The sequence below is a fragment of the Nannobrachium achirus genome (assembly GCF_963921795.1).
Source record: "Nannobrachium achirus genome assembly, chromosome: 1".
NCBI classification, from domain to species: Eukaryota; Metazoa; Chordata; class Actinopteri; order Myctophiformes; family Myctophidae; genus Nannobrachium; species Nannobrachium achirus.
The window spans coordinates 17,361,186-17,369,116 of NC_137810.1; positions in this window are offsets into that span (position 1 = coordinate 17,361,186).

The window sequence follows — 7,931 nt, forward strand, 5'->3', positions numbered from 1 at the left end:
CTTCTACATTTACAATCAATATGAGCTGGGTATTCGAGGTATGTGATGAGGTGAGAACTGTGCACACAGTACATTAAATGTCTCTAAGTTTAGAGTACCTCTAAAACTGTAGTAGAAATACACAGACAATCCAAACCTGCATAAGCCCCAATGTTATGCTATTCTCTACTATTCCTGTTTTCTACCCAAAACTCTCTAACTCTCAAATTGTAAAATTCTAATAACACTCTTTGTTATAGACAAAGCCACCACTGTAACTCACCTGTGGAAGCCTCAAAAACAGCCTCAAAAACCTTTAAGTGAGCAATTTCATCCAGAGCTCTGACCGTAATTTTTGTCAGAGCTTCGACCTTGACAATATAGATGGTGTTTGTTTGCAGTGAGATTGTTCAGGGAGCCCATCACAACATTGGGACCATACATTGCAGTAGTAGGGCTCCGCTGCATCCTTTTTGGTGCAGCGGAGAGCCTGTATGCGGTGGCTCCCGAGTACCTTGTCCATTTCACAATCATGTTTTCTGATGACGCTTCCCATAATTCTGGTTTGAAAGCTGTAAAATGACATAATTCATTTATGAGGAGATCAAAAGCAATTTTGGCAAAATAAACAATCTGTCTGTTTTCATTCAATTGCTTCATTTGAACGCCTGAATTATTTTGTTTTGTTTCATAACTATGTTTATAATTATTATGTTCAAGCAATATGATGTATGAGATCAATGATTCCAAACACAAATGTAGGCCATAACCTGACATGAACCAGTGCCTGCAGTATGTGTGTGAGGCTGTACAAGATTGTGCCTTTGTGTGCACAGGTGTCAGGTATATTGTCTTCCATTGTAGTGTACTTGATACACAAATATGTTCATTACTGTGTTCATAACTATTAAACAATTAGCACTTAATATTGAGAACGCAAAAACAATCTATGATACCATATCTGTGTCTCTCTTATTTGACAATGATACAGTGGAATTTATGCAAAAAGGAACATACCTAATAGAGCTGCTGTCTGAAAATGTATACATAAAGAAAGATGATGTGTCAGTGAAATGTACATTTTCCTTGTAGGCTACATCATGATATCAAAATGTGATATTAGTATTTAGTTTTTATATAAATTAAGACAAAATGAAAGTTATTACTTTACCTGTGAGCCCAATAGGGCAAAAATCATAACGCACTTCATAACACCCATTCTCCACGTCTTGTCCCTCCTGTTTGAATTGTGCTGGTTCTTACACTTAATATATGTTACTTCTTTTCTTCAGCAGCTCTGTTGTCTGTGCTGGCTAAAATACCTGCACCTGCCCCCTCCCACAACAACCAATCATCTACAGACAGAGCTGGAGTTTTGGGGCATGTGCAAGGTAATACCAGTGTAATGTTCTGGGCATGATACCTATGAGGGGGCAGGAAAACATCAATCTGAATTGGAAACAAGCGTGACTGGTTTATCCAGCCGTGAAATCCTCAAACAAAACAAAGGAATAAACAACATTATAATAAAAAAATATATAATAATTAATAATTAACTCTCATTGTTTACAATTATTACACTATGCTATAGCTTGTTTAAAGGAATAGTTCACCCCCCAAATGACTTGTATTTCCTATCGATAAAAAAAACATATATATATATATATATAACCCTGTATATGTATTTATGTATGTATGTATATATATGTATGTATATATACTAGAGGTTTGCGGCGCTACGCGCCGCTCACATCTACGCCCCCTCGCCTCGTTGTTAACGTGATTTTGGAAAAAATAAATAAATACATTTTGGGGGGGGGGAACTATTGTGGCGGAACTATTGTGCCGCAGGACACGTTTCCGGTCGTACATATTTGACAGCCGGACGCACTTCCGGTGAAGAACTCCGCGAATTAAAAAGAGTAACGTTACGTTGCTGTAATGGGATGTACATACATGAAGATTATGTTAATGTGATCGGGACTCGTGCATAAGTGATGGAATGTACTGGAATGTGGACAGTAGTGCTATTGACTATGCAAACGTGAGTACATCATTTGTTTAGCTAACTGTTAGCCTGGTGTTGACTCTACGTCAGCACGTATGGCGCTGGTGTGACGTGAGGACGTCGGCACGTGTGCCACGTGATCAGTCCTAGCCAATTGGAGTGCTGCATTTGGTCGTGTGGTGACAAATAAATACCGCTGGCTGCAGTTTACAAATGTAATATAAGATATACATATATATATTTATTTTCTTTTTTTGCGCCCCCTAGTGCAGGACCCCTGCCACTGCAGCACACATAAAATGCTATAACTCGGGCTAGGAGTGACCGGGAGAGCTGAGGCCGGTACCCACACGTCCGCCTCGGCGGCGTGGAGACAGCCCTGCATAGATCGGCATGTAGAGGCCGACCCCCGCCACTGCAGCCCACTAAAAAGCCCGTAACTCGGCCCCCCAGCGACCGAGGTGACCTGACGGTCGCTTATCTCCCGATTAGGGAGTCTTAAGCCCTTTGCACACAGCACAGTTGCGTTTTTTTCGTTTGCTGCATGAATAAAACGCATTGGATTTGGTGTGCAATGCTGTGCGGAATCGGCGCTGCGGATCCCAAAAGGAGTCATAAAAGGAGTGATGAGTTATTTACCACATGCGACAAGACGCACAAATCGAACTGGGTTCGATCGAGAGAGAAACGCACGGCCGCAGCCACTCGTCGCACGGCTAATTCGGATCCGGTGTGCATGAGGTCGTAGAGAATCATTTGTTTTCTTCTGTTTTATCCGTGCGGTTAAACGCGTCTGTGTGCAAAGGGCTTTACTGGTTAAAAGTCATCTGAGACGCCTATTGCACAGATATAAAAAGCTAGATGCCTTGTTCTCCTCTGCAGTTCCTTGGAGCGATAGCAACAGTTGTAGTCCGGATTTCCTGGAAAAATCAAACCCAAGTTTGAAGTGAGTGGTGGTGCATGTGTGTGGTGTGTGTGTGTGTGTGTGTGTGTGTGTGTGTGTGTGTGTGTGTGTGTGTGTGCATGTGCGTGTGCGTGTGTGGGGGTGCGTGGGGTTGGGCTCAAAAATACCCTCATTCAGTGGAGTGGAATTGTGCAATTTTTGCAATCCAGCTCACCCAGATTACTGGAATTACTCTATTTAGCCCATCGAATGGCAACGCTTTTCTATTGGCTGTCCTCAGGGGCACCCTGCCCACCTCGTACCAGACCCAGATTGCAGGAATTACTCCCAAAACCTCATTGAATGGAGGCTTCTGCATTGGCTGTTGTCTAGGGCAGCCCGCCCACCTCGTTCGGACCCAGATTGCAGGAATTACTCCCAAAACTATGGAGGTAGATCTGTAGCAATATCACACGCGTGTAGTTTGCGATTTGAGCAGTTGTAATTTGCGATTTGAGTAGTTGTAATAAATATCTGCGTGTGTATTTTGCGATTTGAGCAGTTGTAATAAATATCCACTCAGTTGTAACTCAGAATTCCCACACGTGTATAATGGAATCTGAAAAAAAAAACATGCTCGTGCCCTGCCCTGCACACAAGCGCATTTCGATTTACAACCTCAAATCCCTGTCTACACTCTCTCAAATTAGTTGAAACTGTTGCTCTCGAAATTGCAACATATTCCTCGTTATGTCGTTGCAAAATCTGCCAAAAGCGAGCAGGGGACATTGAAAAAATTTGAGGAAGTGTACATCGAGATTTGCGTGTGTTTAAAGCATAAGCCGAGCGCGAGCAGACACATTTGCTTGTCAGTAAAGCATAAGCCGAGCGAGCGCGAGCAGACCTCACCTAAACCATTTGTAGGACCTGCAATGATTTTTCTTCACCAGCCGGCGCGCTGTTGGTTGATTTTGTTTATTTAAACCTGCAGGGATCAGTGAAGATATCCATGGTCATATGACCAAAAGGGAGAGTATTTTTGTCTTTAAAGGAGTAGTTCACCCCCAAAATGACTTTTTTTCTATTGATTACTCAGGCCATGGAGAGTAGAGTTCAATAATATTTTTTGGTTTTTGTCACATTCCTAAGACAAAATTTGGATTCGAGTAAATTTACCCCCATTGATTCCGGATGGTGACCCGTTTCGACCCGTTTCGAAACGGGTCACCATCCGGAATCAATGGGGGTAAATTTATTGTTATCACATTTTTGTCTTAGGAATGCGACAAAAACCAAAAAATATTATTGAACTCTACTCTCCATGGCCTGAGTAATCAATAGAAAAAAAGTCATTTTGGGGGTGAACTAATCCTTTAAGTCCGAGTGTACTGGGTTAAGCACCGTTGGTCTGACCAGTTTAACATTCACCCAGGTTAGCATTCACCAGCGTCAGCAGGTTAGCATTCACCGGGTTAGCATTCACCAGCGTTAGTTTTACTGAGGTTAGGGTTAGGGTTAAGGTTAGGTTTACGTGTATGACCAAAACTCATGCACCATACTAGCCATGTTGTGTTCTGTCAGCTGTCATCCACAGGGGTGTCGCACCAAATTATGGGCCCTGGGTACAATTTAGGATTCACTGCATTTGTGCCCCCATCAATGTTCTTCATAGCGGGAGGGGGTTTAACCCATTTAGACTGGGAACGCATTCTTTTGTACTTTAACTATTGAAAAATGGGCCCTGGTTTTAATGATAATGTTATGTTTGATAGGCCTACATCATTTTATCATTTCCTTGGTATGAAAACAATGTTAAACAGTTGCGTGAATGAAGTATAATTATTGATTTGACCTGAAAATGATTTGTTCTAGCCTTACCCTCCCCTGACCCTTCTATTGTAAATATCTTTATTTATTTATTTATTGCACTGTTTTAGTTTGGTTTTAGTTGTTTTCTTTTCTTTTTCTGCATAGTACTAGGGTCATTCAATGTTATATGAGATGCATAATAAGGTTTCCTGTATAGGTAGGATCACCTTGACTTGTACCAGTGAACTGTACTGTCATGAAACTGTACCTTTTCCTATGCAAACTTCTAATAAAGTCTTCAATCAATCAATGTTTAATGCACTTAATATATAAATATATTGAAAACAGTGCCCCTGCTGTTGAAGAAAAATCATTGCAGGTCCTACAAAGCGTCCAGCAGAGCTGATCTGCGCGCTTGCAACATCTCTCTCCTGCGCTCTCACGCCTCACACACAGACACACACACACACACACACACACTTCCGTGGCAAAATTACTCTGCAAAGCAGATTCGCCTCATTAACACGCAACTGTCTAGAGCTGCTCGCGCGCGCTTCATGCTTCATAAATACGCAAATGTTCATGTACACTTACTCAAATTTGTTTAGCCATTGCTTTCGATATTGAAACATATTCCTCGGTATGTCGTTGCAAAAAATGCGAGTGCTTAGCCTTGTAGTCGGCACAAGTAGATTCCATGTAGGCACGAGCAGATTCCATTATAGGTCTACAGTACATGTGTGTAAATTCCGAGTTACACCTGCGTGGATATTTAAGTACAACTGCTCAAATCAACTGCGAATTTGACACATATCTGTCTCCATACAAAACCTCATTGAATGGTAAGGCTTCTGCATTGGCTGTTGTCTAGGGCACCCCGCCCACCTCGTTCAAACCCAGATTGCAGGAATGACTCCCAAAACCTCATTTAAAGGGGAAGACCACCCATTTTCAATATTGAACTATGTCATTAATATACCTTAGAGGAGTTGTGTGGAAATAAAAAAAACGTTCCCCCTCTTCTGTGTTGCCTAGAACTGGAGGATTGATTTGGGGGTTTGTATTGTAAAGTACAATGTGTGATGTCATCAAGTTGTAATTTGCAATACAAACCCCAAAATCAATCCTCCAGTTCTAGGCAACACAGAAGAGGGGGAACTTTTTTTGTATTTCCACACAACTCCTCATTAATGACATAGTTCAATATTGAAAATGGGTGGTCTTCCCCTTTAATGGTAAGGCTTCTCCATTGGCTGTTTTCTTGGGCACCCCTCCTATCTTGAACCCCACTGACGGCCCCGTCCAATGAGAGAAGCGTGAAGCTGAACCCCACCTGCAAATCAACTCCTTACTTTTAGATGTGTTGTTGAAACCTATAGCGTCCCCTATTCTGGGGTGAATGTTCTTGCGGAAGTAGCCGATCTACTAGCTCATAAAGTTGCGATCTTGGAGATGGGCTATTTTCGGCCAATAGTTTGCTTTGTAGGCCTAGAACGAAAACAGGAGGGCCTAGTGTAGAGGCATGGGTGAGTCCAGGTTTTAATCACATAACCCCATAGGCCTATGGTTGACCAGAGTCCCTCAGGGCTCTACACTAGTGTATTTTTCTGTTTTCTTTTATTGTGGGGAAAACTTTTGCTGAATGTCGATCTATTTTCTGCAAAAGCTTCCCCCACAATATGGATGCAGGGTTTTTATGTGATTAAATGTGTGATGGATTTACTTGGTGAAAGGAGTCCTTCTTGGACTTCATTCAGCCTGCTACAGACTACAGCTACAGACTCTTTATGCACGTGTCTCCACGTATGCTCAGTGTGGCGGGGAGGGAACCTGACTTCCTTGAACGACTTCACTCATATCAGTTTGAGTGAGTGTGGGGTAATAGAAGAAGATTTTTGGAATATGTGAAGGAAGCTTGTTCCAGATTAACAAGGTGTTTAGTACCTATCTAAGAAGACTAAATAAAAATAAAAATAAATCCTTTTTGCTATTGTACTGGGGAAAAGGCTTAGTGCTCCTTTTGTATTGATTGGTAAAAAAAATATACCGGTATATGTATTGACAACAGTGCTTTAACCACACCCTAGTAGTGTCATTATTCTGGGGAAAACATTAAGCCAAAATAGCAGATCTAAAAGCTCACAGTGTGTTTGCGTTGCGACTCGTTGTGAGTTATGTTAGACTATTTTTCGTCAAAGGTATTTAGCACAGCAAAAAAAGGAGGGATCCTCATCCTAGCCAATATGAGGTTACATTTCTTCTAGAGCTCATAGATTCTGCAGGGTTGGTTTGGTGTGGTAACAGCTAACTGCATGTCGGCTAATGTCAACAGCAGGGCATTGTCTGTACAAAGAGAAATCATGGCTTATTAATAGAGATGCATATAATCCACGGTATCCACCTGTCATACATCTGCAAATATATACTGTAGGCCTATCTACAAGTAAAGGAGTTGATTTGTAGTTGGAACAGTCATGTTACACAATATACTAAATAAAGGTGAACAAAACAGACATCCCTCATTCTCTTACCAGTGTCAAAACGCACAACACGAAAAGCCAAACTATCTTTCTTTCTTTTTTTCCTTTTTTTTTTTTGTCATTTTTTTCTCCCTGTGCTGCTGCAGAAACCAGATCCTCGTACAAAGGACTTGTTTGGTTCATTTTCTTTTAAATTCAAATTTCTCCTGGTGCCATGTTTGGACTTTGGAGAAAAAGTGAATACAGATGTAAATAATGGTGTTATATTGTACATTGACTGGTTTAATTTTTATTTATTACCTTTCAAGTAGCAGAATAAATAATGCATTTTATATGATAATCATGTATCAAGCTTCATCTCCTTATTTTCTTTCAGGGTGCATTTTCTTTCTCTTGGCTTTAGTGTGAAATAAGTTATTCTAAAGCTCTTCATTCCAGTACCTGCCCTGTGCAGCAGGTAAGAGACAGTTACCTGCTGCACAGCGCCACCCTGTGGGGAAACAAACCACTGTTTTACCAGTCCAGTGCACTGAAGGGAACAGATTGACTTCTTCTTCTGCTAAGTGTGCACAATGGGTTATCTCTGGGCAGGGGCGTCACACCAAATTCTGGGCCCTGGGTACAAGGATTCACTGCGGGGCCCCCCATGAATGTTAACTATTGAAAAATAGCAGATATACAAGCTCACAGCGCGGCACCGAGTGCCGCGCTGCGAGCTTGTATATCTGCTATTTTTGAAAAATCGTGAAAATGTGTGCAAGAAACCTATGTC